Source organism: Wyeomyia smithii, chromosome 3 (genome assembly GCF_029784165.1).
Source record: "Wyeomyia smithii strain HCP4-BCI-WySm-NY-G18 chromosome 3, ASM2978416v1, whole genome shotgun sequence".
Taxonomy (NCBI): Eukaryota; Metazoa; Arthropoda; class Insecta; order Diptera; family Culicidae; genus Wyeomyia; species Wyeomyia smithii.
The window spans coordinates 12,438,912-12,452,160 of record NC_073696.1 but is presented as its reverse complement, the minus strand read 5'-3'; the positions used below and the strand labels follow the sequence as shown (position 1 = coordinate 12,452,160).

At 42.1% G+C, this 13,249-nt stretch overlaps 1 protein-coding gene across 4 annotated transcripts in view; it reads left to right on the top strand.

The window, feature by feature from the left end:
- LOC129727910 (EGFR adapter protein-like) overlaps positions 1 to 13,249 on the top strand; it is a 143,989-nt gene that overhangs the window by 97,553 nt on the left and 33,187 nt on the right. Inside the window, exon 1 of one of the 4 annotated variants that reach the window (XM_055686190.1) lies at positions 10,834 to 10,989. The exons of the other annotated variants lie outside the window; for them this stretch is intronic. The gene's annotated coding sequence lies outside the window, so the exon portion shown is untranslated. Of the gene's footprint in view, positions 1 to 10,833; positions 10,990 to 13,249 lie in introns of those variants that run through there. 4 annotated transcript variants of the gene reach the window in all.

Sequence of the window (13,249 nt, the reverse complement as noted above, 5' to 3'; positions counted from 1 at the left end):
ATGTAGTCGAACTTCCTGAGAGAAGTATTCTTCTTCAAAAAAGGAAAAGCACTTAGATGCGTAAATAAGTATAAGAGAAAAAATGGAAAAAAAAACTTCAGATGAAAACGTAAAAGTGAAAGGAAAAGGGAAGGAAAAAAAAGAAAAAAAAGAGCAAGCACAACAAAACTGAGAAGAAAGGGGGATGAAAAAGGAGAAGCAAAATTAGCAGCAATAAAAATTGATAATAGTAATGAAAAAGGATTTGGAAAAATAGCACCAAAGACGAAGAGAAAAAGGAGAGGGTAAAGGAGAAGAAAGCGGAGAAGATGCGGAAAAGGAAAAACACAGGAAAAGACAGGAAACGGTGACCAAGGCGGAATAGAAGAAAAAAAAGTAGAAGAGAGGTAATGGAAAAAAGAAGAAAAATATGAAATAATAGAGAACAAAAAAAAATGTTTAGGAAGAGGAAGAAGAAATGAGACAAGAACAAGAGGAAGAAAAATGTGACGAAAAGTAAGAACGAAAAGGAGAAGCAATAGAACGAAAAGGAGAAACAACAATAAGGAAAACAGAAAAAAAGAGAAGTGAATCTAAATAAATGAGAACAAGGGTGAAATAGGGAGGGAAAACATAAAAAGTAGAAAAAAAATGGAAGAAGAACGAGGTAAAATAAAAATAAAAGAGAAAAAATGGAAAAGAAATATGAGAAGTAGAAGTAGAAAACAAATGAAAGGAAAAAGTAGGAAAAGAAGGGGAAAAATCGGAAGAAAAAAAGTAGAAAAATGAGGTGTAAAAGTTTAAGAAGTACTAAAAAGAAGAAAAAGTAAAGAAAAGAAAGCATAAAATAGAAGACCAAACGAGGGATATCAAAAGAAAGAAGATAAAAATAGAAAAGAAAAGAACAGCGAAAAAAGAAAGGAATAGAAAAAAAAGAAGAAATGGGAGAAAATAATGACAACATATGGGGAACAAAAAGCGAGTAGAAAATAAGAAGAAAAATAAGTAGAAAATATATTAAAAAAAGAAGCTGGAAAAAACCGATGCTGCTGATAATGATGGTATTTTTGATTCAAGTTTTGTTTCAATTTTTAGTCACGTGTTCATTCATATTCAAAAACAATATTGTAAAATTGTGGATTAGATGGCAGCAATTCGAGGTGCGTCCTAATGAACTATTCTATTACTTTTCGCTATATTATTGGTGACTTTTGAACAGTTTTTTAAGCAGTTCTAAGTACAATTTAATTTTGAAATATGCCGTTCTCTCTCTTCTCAAACTGTATACTACTTTATCATGCACAATTTCTTTGATCTCTGTCGGGTAACTTATTGTGTGCTCCCACAGATTCAATTTTATCCCCCCAGTCTATTATATTCAGTCGTGCGGATAACCACAGCGCAGACTGCTCTATTCGTTTCGATATAATCAATTTCATCACTCACCACGACCCGACGATAAAAAGCTAAACGTCTGAACATGGGAATAACACACAGAATTACTATCCACCACACACTACTACACTGCTAAAAGCTTACGGGTTAGGATCTGTCCGTACGCGAATCGTTTCATCTAACGAGCAGCCGTTTAGCATTCCAACAAATGGCACATATTCGTTTGCCTGTCTCTTTGTTGGCTGAGCTTTGAAGGGGGAGAGTACGAAGGATCATTTCACTTTCACAAGTCAGTAACCGGGAGAATGACGACGATGACAACAATAAAGATGAAAACGAAGTTTGCAAGAGTGCAGATGGTTTTTTTTTCTTCATCTATAGTTTATTTGACACGGCACAAATACAATTCAATGTTTAACGGCGCCAATTATATCTGGTAGCTTAATTTCTAAAGTATCTTAATAACTAAGAGCAAATTTTTTATCCTCGCTGCCGACTACGAGCTGAAACTAAATCTAACTTAAAGCTAGAATATTTTGCATTAAAAGCACAGGTTTGCTGTTTGATGGTTTTTATTGCCATAGGTAAGCAGCATATTAAATTTGTTCCGCTGCTGGGCCAAGATACTACGGACTGGCATATTGGGTTGTTTCCATCGGGCCTTGAGAGTATCGTGCGGGTCTGATTGCTGTTTCCGGATCCGGAGTCTTAACGTGTTCTTGTCGTTTGGTTGGATGTAGGCGGAAGGGGATAGGACTAAACTGGGGCGTGGATGGATTTCAGGAAAACGTATATAAGGGACATGTAGGATAGGTCACGGCTCGCCAAGACATCACGAACAGGAACAGCCGGCTGCCTACAGTCGGCCTGCAGGGAAGCTATTAATTTAGACCTGGCGTCACGGTGTACAGGGCATGACCAAACAACGTGCTCTATGTCGTGATAACCCTCACCACAGGCACAGATACCACTTTCCCCGAGCCCAACACGACGGAGATGCGCGTCAAATCTATATTGATTGGACATAAGCCGGGACATCACGCAAATGAAATCCCGACCTACATCTAACCCCTTGGACCACGGGTTCGTCGATACCTTGGGGATTATGGAATGTAACCACCTTCCCAGTTCCCCCTTGGTCCAAGAATTTTGCCAACTGATGATCGTATTCTGACGTACAAATGCGAAAAATTCATTAAAGGCAATTGGTCTTACATAAATATCACCGTTTGTTGCGCCCACCTTAGCCAAAGAGTCCGCTTTCTCATTACCCGGTATCGAGCAGTGAGAAGGGACCCACGCTAAGGTAATCTGATACGATTTTTCGGATAAAGCACTCAGATGTTCCCGTATTTTCCCCAGAAAATACGGAGAGTGCTTAACATCTTTCATCGATCGGAGAGCCTCAATGGAACTGAGACTGTCCGTAAAGATGAAATAATGGTCCTTGGGCATTTTTTCGATAATCCCTAGGGTGTACTGAATTGCAGCTAATTCTGCGACGTAAACAGAAGCAGGATTATCGAGCTTATGGGAGACGGTTAAATTGTTATTGAAGATACCGAAGCCAGTGGACCCATCAAGAAGTGATCCGTCAGTGTAGAACATATTGTTGCAGTTGATGTTTCGATATTTATTGGAAAAAATTTTGGAGATCTGCTGCACGCGTAAATGATCTGGGATTCCATGAGTTTCTTCTATCATGGATGTATCGAAAAACACAGTAGAATCAGAGGTATTTGATAAGTCGACACGATTTGGAATATTCGAAGAAGGGTTAATATTTTGGGACATGTGATGGAAATACAATGTCATAAAACGGGTTTGAGAATTAAGTTCGATTAACCTTTCAAAATTTTCAATCACGGGACAGTTCAAGACCTCACATTTGATAAGAATACGAGAAGACAGGCTCCAGAAGCGGTTTTTCAATGGTAGTACTCCAGCTAAGACCTCCAAACTCATCGTATGGGTCGATTGCATGCAACCCAAGGCGATACGCAAACAACGATATTGTATTCGCTCCAGTTTGATCAAATGTGTGTTTGCTGCGGAGCGGAAGCAGAAACACCCGTACTCAATAACAGACAGTATCGTTGTTTGGTAAAGCCTTATAAGGTCTCCTGGGTGGGCTCCCCACCATTGTCCGGTTATTGTACGAAGAAAATTCACTCTTTGTTGACATTTTTTCATCAGATACCTCACGTGACAACCCCAGGTGCCTCTAGAGTCGAACCAGACACCAAGATATTTGTGTACCAAAACCTGAGAAATCGTTTTACCCATTAATTGTGTTTGAAGCTGAGCAGGTTCATGCTTCCTAGAAAAAACTACTATCTCAGTCTTCTCCGGAGAGAACTCGATACCTAGCTGTAAAGCCCAAGTAGACAAATTGTCCAAGGTATCTTGCAATGGTCCTTGCAAATCGGCAGCTTTGGCTCCAGTAACAGAGATTACACTGTCGTCTGCAAGTTGTCTTATTGTGCATAAATTTGCCAGACATTCGTCGATGTCATTTACATAAAAGTTGTAAAGAAGAGGCCTTAAACATGAGCCCTGGGGAAGACCCATGTAGCTAATGCGAAAAGTTGCCAAATCGCCGTGCGTAAAATGCATGTGCTTTTCGGACAACAAATTGTGCAGAAAATTGTTCAAAATTGGAGAAAATCCTTGTCGGTGAAGTTTACCCGAAAGAATGTCAATAGAAACGGAATCAAAAGCCCCCTTAATGTCCAAGAACGCAGACGCCATTTGTTCTTTGCGAGCATACGCCAACTGAATATCTGTTGAAAGCAACGCAAGACAATCATTCGTCCCTTTGGCACGGCGGAAGCCAATCTGAGTATCTGATAGCAGACCATTTGATTCGACCCAGTGGTCTAAACGACGGAGTATCATTTTTTCCATCAATTTCCGGATACATGATAGCATTGCAATCGGCCTATAAGAGTTGTGATCAGAAGCTGGTTTCCCTGGTTTTTGGATGGCGATCATCTTCACTTGCCTCCAATCCTGCGGTACAATGTTTTGCTCCAGGAACTTATTGAACAAGTTCAACAAGCGCCTCTTGGCATTGCCGGGTAGATTCTTCAACAAGTTGAATTTGATTCTATCTAATCCAGGCGCGTTATTGTTACAGGACAGGAGGGCAACTGAAAATTCTGCCATCATAAAAGGTGATTCTATCGCGTCGTGATCCGGAGACGTATCGCGAACAAAGTTTTGCGCAGGAACAGAGTCCGGACATACTTTCCTGGCAAAATCAAATATCCACCGACTTGAAGACTCCTCGCTTTCGTTGACCGTTACGCGATTCCGCATTCTTCGGGCTGTGTTCCAAAGAGTGCTCATCGATGTCTCCCTCGACGTCTCGTTCATGAACCGACGCCAATATCCGCGTTTCTTTGCTTTAGCCAGGCTTTTAAGCTTGGTATTAAGCTCCGAATATCGTATATAGTCGTCGGGTATACCTCCCTTCTGGAAGGCCAAAAACGCGTCGGATCTTTGCGTGTAGACATCGGAGCACTCTTTGGAGTTCTTTGATCGTTACGCCGGGATATTTCTTCGTTTGGGCTTGCAACGCGACGTCGAGAATCAAGCCCGCGAGGAGGTTGTATTCTTCAAGTGGTGGATGATGTTGAATCGACTCGACCGCTTTTGAAATCATTTCCTCGTATAACTTCCAATCGACATTCCGTGTGAGGTCAAGGCAGATGATCGCTACCGTGAGGATCGAGGATTACCTTCCATGTGCAATCCAACCGTAGCGACGTCGAACATAAGGATAGATCCAAAGCGCTTGGGCGCGCTGGAGGTTTAGGGATACGTGTCATTTCACCGTTGTTTAAAATAGTCATGTCGAAGTCATCGCAAAGGTTATAGATTAAAGAGGAGCGGTTATCATTGGAGGGGGAACCCCAAGCCACACCATGAGAGTTGAAGTCTCCCAAAATCAAACGTGGCGAGGGAAGAAGTTCTATTAAATCAGAGAGCAACCGTTGCCCAACCTGTGCTCTGGGAGGAATATATATTGAGGCAATACAAAGATCTTTACCTTGTATTGTCATTTGACATGCGACAACTTCGATGCCTGGAATCGAGGGGAGGTTAATACGATAGAAAGAATAGCACTTTTTAATCCCTAAAAGTACTCCTCCATATGGGGTGTCTCGATCAAGGCGAATAATATCAAAATCATGGAAGTTGAGATCAATATTTGAAGTAAGCCAAGTTTCACAAAGGGAAAATGCATCGCATTTGTTTTTATTTATCAAAACTTTAAACGAATCAATTTTTGGTAAAATACTTCTACAATTCCACTGTAAGACAGAGATAGAATCCTTCATATACGCGGTTGAATTAGGCAACGAAGGATACAATCGCTGCAAGGAGGGGCCATTGGGCAGTCAACTGCTTCAAAAATGATCTAACTGTTGGGAGGAATGCTGTAAGAAAAATTTTAATTGGATCGGGTATATTGAAATTTTCAAAAATCCAGTCCACAATGTCAGAAAATTTCACTAATCCAGAGTTTGTTTCATCAACTGGATGTGCAAAAGGAACAACTGGGGTTTTAGATGTTCCTGGCAGTGCTGGGAACTCCTTCTGGGACTTTAAATTTGCAAGCCCAGGAGGAGTTTGCTTCGGTTTTTCCGCAGCACTGTTTGGTTTGTTCGTACTTTTCATTACACTTTGGGAAATCTTAGGACCTTTACGGGGAAGTTTAGGAGAAGAAACATTTTTCCTCTTCCTAGACTCCCCAGGATTGGCATAAGATGTTCCCGCTGATGAATCGTCAGAATCGGTTTCATCGGAGGGCAACAGATCAAAGGGGTTCGATGTTATGGTAGAAGTGGTCACGGTCTTCTTCAGCATCTCAGCGTAAGAACGCTTTGAACGCTCCTTAAGTGACCGCTTGATTTTATCTCTGCGCTGCATGTACACCGGGCATGTGGAGAGCTCATGCTGGTTTTCCCCACAGTGAATACATTTTTCAGCATTAACACTGCAAGAATCTTCCGCATGAGTCTCCCCACACTTGCTACATCGTGCCTTATTGCAGCAGTAGGCGGCTGTGTGGCCTAACTGCTTGCAATTGGTGCAATTCATAACACGGGGTACATACAATCGCACAGGCAGACGAACCCGGTCGATCGAGACGTGGCTAGGGAGTGCAGATTCGGCAAACGTAACGCGAATCGAGTCTGACGGAGTGTAAACTTTTTCACCGCCGACGAGAGACATGGACCGCAATTGCTTACAATCCAAAATCTTCGCCTGTGTTTCAGTATTTTTGAAGCAACCGGTTGCGCTTTTTAGGATACACTCGACAGACAGACTCGAATCGGTTATGACACCGTCGATCTCCACGTCTCGTGCGGGTATGTAAACGCGATACTCGCGTGTGAAGAGCTCAGAGCAAGCGATAGCATTGGCCTGTGCCAGATCACTGACCACGACACGGAGCTTGTTAGGTCGGACCTTGGAAATTTCGGTCACGGCCTTGTACCCCTTCGTCAGGTCTTTTGAAATTTGCAGTATGTTTAATCGCTTTGAATTCACTCCTGCCTTTGGACGAAAATAAACAGTATAGCTGCCCTGTTGAGATCCGTCCGGGTAAAGCCTGGGGCGAGGGGGGACTGGAGAATAAACAGGGGAGGGGGTAACAGAAGGGTCATGGTCAGGGGGGTTCGGGGATGGTGGCACGGGAGGCGAGGGATCTATATCCATCGCGCTAAATGTAGCGCACTAGCGCACTAGTGCCGACAAGAACACGTACCTCTTTACTTCTTCCTTCCAGCAGTGGTTGTCCGATCGTTCGAAGCTGCACCCAAAGCAGCCAGCAGCACCAGTACAGCAGCACCAATACAGCCACCAGCAGTGAGCCGGGTGTGAGATCACTCAGCACAGCGACACGGACTCGACTGTCAACTGATGGCCTTGAATAATACACTCTTTTGTTTGGCTATTCGTACACACGGACCGGATTGTAATAGAACGACCACTTTGCACGTCCGTTTCTGTCGAGTGTTCGACGCGGAATGAGTGCATATGGTTTATGGCAGGAAAAATTTTCGTAAATTCTAAAATAAGTTATTTGGTTTTAAGCACTCTAAATCAAGACGAATTATCTGATTCATAATATACCATGCGTTTCCTTTAAATCGAATCAAGGCGAAATCAAAGTCATTTATACATTTTCATAATAAATCATATAACTCATATACCCAATATATCAATATGCTTTTAGGGGTAGACTTTTATTGGTGGCGTGTTTTTGGCTGCCTTACTATATCTGCCTGTTAACCCACCCGATCGTATGACGATGACGAATGAGTCAAACATCGATTGACTATCACGCTGCGGTTTATGACTTTGGTTCCCGTCTCACTGGGGACATACTTTCCGAATGTAACCAACAACCGGCGAACAGTTTACAAAGTTTATTAACGATTTCTTCATTTTCCCTCCGGTCTTGTTAGCTGGACTTTACTTCACGACCAGACAAACAATCAATCGACTTTTGGTCTGGGTATTTTTTCGTTTGTTTTGCCTTTGTTCGATGGGCCAAATCTACTTTTTATTACCTTTTCCAACTGTCGTTTTCCGTAATGTGTACTAAAACTTTCATGCCGGTCGTAATATGATGGTTTGCAAACAGAATCGAACGCGTGTTTTGGGAGGGTTGATTCGATGGGGATATTGTTGAACAATCTTTCGTGTTAAACGAATTCAGTTGGAAAAGTTAGCGATGTTGGTTTGTATCGTATTTAAATATTTTCCAGAGTTTTTCAATACCCTTCTACAGTTTGAAGTTGAAGTTTCGGGGCGACCTCAATCATGTTTAGATTGAAAGTGAATTTACATATATAGTAAGATTAATGTACTGTCAACCCGCCCAGTAGGATACGAACCACTTCCCTACCTTTGACCGATAAGTTATCAATCACTTACCCGCACTCAGACTACCATTAGCTCGTCTCTGTTCTTTTCCTGATTCAGTGTACCGCCAGTGCCGGAATGAGGTTGACAAAAAGCTTTCCTTTATAGAATGCTCACCAATGGCTGAATGGTCTACTCGATAGAATGAGTAGACAAGACAGAAAAGGGAAGGAGTTCTGGACATTTCTCGTCGATTGTTTCTTTGTGTTGAATATGTGGGATAGGGGATTTGTCGTTTTTCAAACCGACAACCGACAAGGAAAAAAAAGTCGCCTGTTCAAAGTTTTCGTCTCGTATCTTATCAGTTTCACAATGCTCGGTTGTAAAGGAAAATCTATCTTTATCAGGAAAAGCCAGATGGCTATTGATGGACGTCTAGTCGAGATCGGCATTTCGGGCTGGAAGACAAGTTTGGTCGTTTATTTCTTTTGATGGCATCAGCTGCTCCGAAGATGATAAATGAGCTTGGAAAATCTCCTCCTGTTACAGATGTGAGCTTAGTTGCTTATCTTTGCTGCTTTTGCCACAGCAGGACATCAAGATTAATTGCAGGCATGTGTGTATGCTTTAATCTGCTAATGCGCTTCTGACGTTTGTTGTTCGATACAGATGGAGAGGAGGTATTGGATATCAAGAAATGTGACATTATTCGGCCAACAATCGGAATGAGAACGTTTTATTCGTTAATCGATTAGGATAATAGATATGGTGATGCTTGAGTACAACAAGATTAGATTTTCTACCATTACTCTGCAGCCATTAATTTCGTTGCTCACTAACGGCTGCAGACGAAATAAAATGTTCGAAATTATTTAACCAACCAAGGATTACACAATGAATGCAAGAGAAGATAGCAATCAGCTTCAAACCCTATAGTGATGGTCGATATGAAAGACATTAATATTCCTGGTTTGAGCCTCGGGTGCTTACGAGCATCCCATCTTCAACTTCCGCCATCGCCGCTGAGGGGGTCTTCATTGTGAAAATATTTACTTGCCCATAAAAAGCATCCGGAATATAATCTTTTCTTGCAGCGTAAATCTTGTGCAATTTTCTCGCATTTCTTTGCTGGACCTGACGATAACCAGCAGTCAATGGCACGCGCAGCAAATGCAGCCGGCAAACTTAGAATAGATAAAGTCGAGAGTAAGCTCATTTTAACTTACTACATTTTTTATGCGGAAATATTTTCCTTTAGTGCAGCAAACTTCCCACCTCCCGGTTCTTCCCCATCAGGGACTGTTTGTCGTTCGTCCGCGGATGGCAATCTCCGTTTGAGTGCAAATTTTTCTCTATTAAGAGTGAGATTTACTCTGGATGAAAATGCTATTTAGTGATGAAAATGGGAGAAAACAGACGCTATTGAAAAGCTGGGCGACTTGTGCTCAGCTTGCGCAGAGTCACTGGAAGAAGCTGCGGGTCTGTATTATCATTAGCTAGGGCAAAATTTGCTTCGTTTCTACTGGCCTGGAGTGCAACTAGAACGGGATGAAGAAGCTGATTTTTTTTGTATCCTACAGCAATCGTCTCTGATTTCTTCCCAAGTCGGGACCAGCAGCGCTAGCCAAGCGATGCAAAAGCTGTGGAGAGCAGCAATCCACTGCCGACGGATAAAGGAGCAGAATTCAATCATGCGAAATAAGAGCGCTCAAGTTATTAGAGATGGCGACCGTTCGCTGCTGTTACATTCACCCGAAGTGAAAGCTGGTAAAGTGGCGTCATTGTACACTAATTGAAAACGCTAAAAGCTAATTACGAAACGCCAATTGAAATGAAACCGTCACGACTCGATGAATGAGACTGAATCTAATTAAGATTTCGAAAAGTGAAGTAGTTTATAATATTTTTGGTTCATTTGATAACGAGAGACTGGTTATGAAGGTCGGTGTCATTATTTTGCACTCAAACTCCTTCCAACTTTTCCAGATAAAACATACTTTCCACGTACAAATAATCAGCATTTGCCACCCAAAGTGCCGAGGAAGATTGAAACCGATGCGGTTTTTCCCATCGCTTTTCAGGGCGGTTTGAGTATACTACACTTTGCAGCTGCCAACGTCATTACGGTTGAAAAGCTGCGCCATATTGTTACAGCTGTTTGCTAGCTCCTGTTTACAAGAGTTTTGATCGTAAACATCATCATTACCGCCATGATGATAGCATCACAGCTCAGGCTGTTTGCAGTAACTACGTGGTGGGTGGCACAACTTGGACCACGCTGATGCTGATCATCTCGCGCGAAGGGTTCTGCTGTTTTGGCTTCTAATGCATCAACACTATACTCGAGTGAGTTCCGTTTCCTCACAGCCTCTCGTTTCAATTTCTCACTATCTATACATTTTCAACATTCCAGTTGCTGAAAATTTAATATATAAAACCAGACAGTATTTTTGGAGTTTAGAGTAAGTTTTCTTACTTAAAGTTGTTAAAGTTATCATAAGCCAAAAATCTCAACATAAATCCGAACAAGGAATCAAACCGACAAAGTTAGCCTGCTAGGCATTCGTAGTGAGTCAAAATTCAACGAAGGCAGGAACCGCCGGCGGCCTGAAATTACTCGGAATTCGCACTCCCTGTGGCCTCCCGCACCCGACTGTAGTCTGCTAGTAGCTTCTTCACTTGTGTTGTAAATGACTTTTTGCAGTTTGCTGGACCGGCTAGAAAGTTCTTCCCGTAAGTACCACTGTTACTTCCTGCTGTCTCCTGCTGTGGCTTTTATTAAGAAGTAAGACACACTTTGGTCGCACACTCTAAATCATAAAAAACTTTTCTAATGGAAAGTTTGTATGAGTAGTGCTGCTGCTCTGAGCAGAATGTCTAGTCGAAATGCATCGGGTTTCCATTGCTCGGTATGAATGCGAAAGCAGCAGTGCATTCAGGGGAAAACTATGACTTAATCGGTGAGTTATTATTTGCTATTCATTTATGAGACAAGACTTCTTTTAGTTTTACTATAGAAAAAGTTATCCTTTTTCCGATCGGTTTCGGGCTCGCTCTTATCCATATTAGACTTTTCCTCTTGGGTAAAAGCATGTAGGTTATTAAGTTAGTTTCAATTCTAAATACAAGTGTCGTTATCTGCTGTTAAATGCTTAACTAAGTTCTCACTGTTTTTTAAGCGAAAATGCAACTTTGTTTTGAAAAATAATTGTAATCCCTAGTCTCACCTGTTTGTCTTTGTGAGGTAGGACTTCCCCTTTGAGTGGTGCTGAGCGTTGTCATGCAGTAGAATCACTTTTTCGTACCTTTGTCCATACCGTGGTCGTTTTTCGCGCTAGGGTCGGCTTAATCGCATCAATCAAAAGCGATACCGCTATCCAGTAATGGTTTCGTTTGGTTTCAACAGCTCATGATAAATAACACCGACCTGTTCCCATCAAATACACAGCATAACTTCGCAGTGTGTATAGCTGAACCGACAACGTGAAAGCATGACCGGGCAGTCCTCATGATTGCTGTAATATGTCCAGTTTCCATCATCCATCACGATGCTCAACGTAGCTTGACTTCAAATAATAAGTAACCCAAGTTCCTAGCGAGTGGCTGTAATACCAAAGTGAGCTGTTCTTGCAATTAGCATGAATCCTCAACAAGCAATTTTTTCTATTCAGCGTCTTTGAAAGTTTTTGGCCTTTCTTCACGCAGACAATCGTTAATTTAAAAATTATCGTAGCGATGGAACCAACCACGGCACGTTGTTTCATTTTGAGCAGCATTTGCGTCAACTTTTTCAACTCTCGATGCGCTTCAGCTGCCGTTTTTTTTTTTTAGAAAACTTATACTTTTCTCAAAGGAAGATGACTTACTTTACTTTTATGGCAACAGTCCTCCTAGTTCCCCGACAGCTTACAACTCACCCGAGCCTGCTCAGGAGACTACGACCTGTTCCTGGTTCTCTGCTGAGTATAGCTTTGATGGCTCTGACGTTGAACATTCTGGTTGCATGCCCAGATCACATCATCCTACCACGTATTTTTCAGCTTTACTATGTCAGCATATTTGTACACTTTGCACAGCTAGTGATTAATGAGTCTGCACCACTCCATCTTCTCTCTTACCACTAAGAATTGAACGTAGCACCTTGCGTCAAAAAACACTGAGCACTCGTCGGTCAGCTTCCTTTAGCATCCTTGATTCATGACCGTGAAGGACAACCTATCAGGCGAGTATTGTGCGGGTTTGCAGACAACGAGACTTTAGGTGGTTAGGTAGTCCATAGAAAGTCCTTTTTGCGGTTGCAACTCTTCGTTCGACACGGTTCACATCATTATCACGGGTCAGGGGAGTACCATGAATTCCTCAAACACTTCGAAGATTTTCCCATCTAGCTTTATCTTAGCACCAACACCAGCAGGTTCTCTGTCAGCTACCATTTAACGGGTGTTCAATAAAAAATTAAGAACTTCTTCAGTGAAATCGTAAAAAAATATCGCTTCAAGCAATTCAGTATTTTTCTAAAGAAACTTTTAAAAAAAGTCAGTGAATGATGGCGAGGTCAGCTTAAGGGTGCAACTTGGAGGAAATAATCCTACAGGAGAAACGCACTGACATCCATCATCCAGGTGCAATTCTGGAACCTCGTGGTCAGCTGCTTGGTGTCCGTGGCGTGGCACTTATTCTTGTACACTGAAGAAGCTGAAAAAAATCCTCAAACAAACGGCACGGGAACAAGTTGATCGGGTTCCATTGTTTGGGTACGTACGGTATCTGTTTTTCCTTGAAGTACGCCAACGTCTTCTTAGCGTAATGGGGAGACGCTTGTCTAACCAGAAGACGTACTTTTCATCAGAATGGTGCTCCTACAAGTACAGAACCAGAATCTCCTCCAGGCACTCAACCTGGTATACTTTCTGGTTGATGAAAGCGCGTCTCCCTGCGAATGATTTCTCACCTGCTATACATTAGCAGGATTTCGATCCCTCCAGCGTCATTC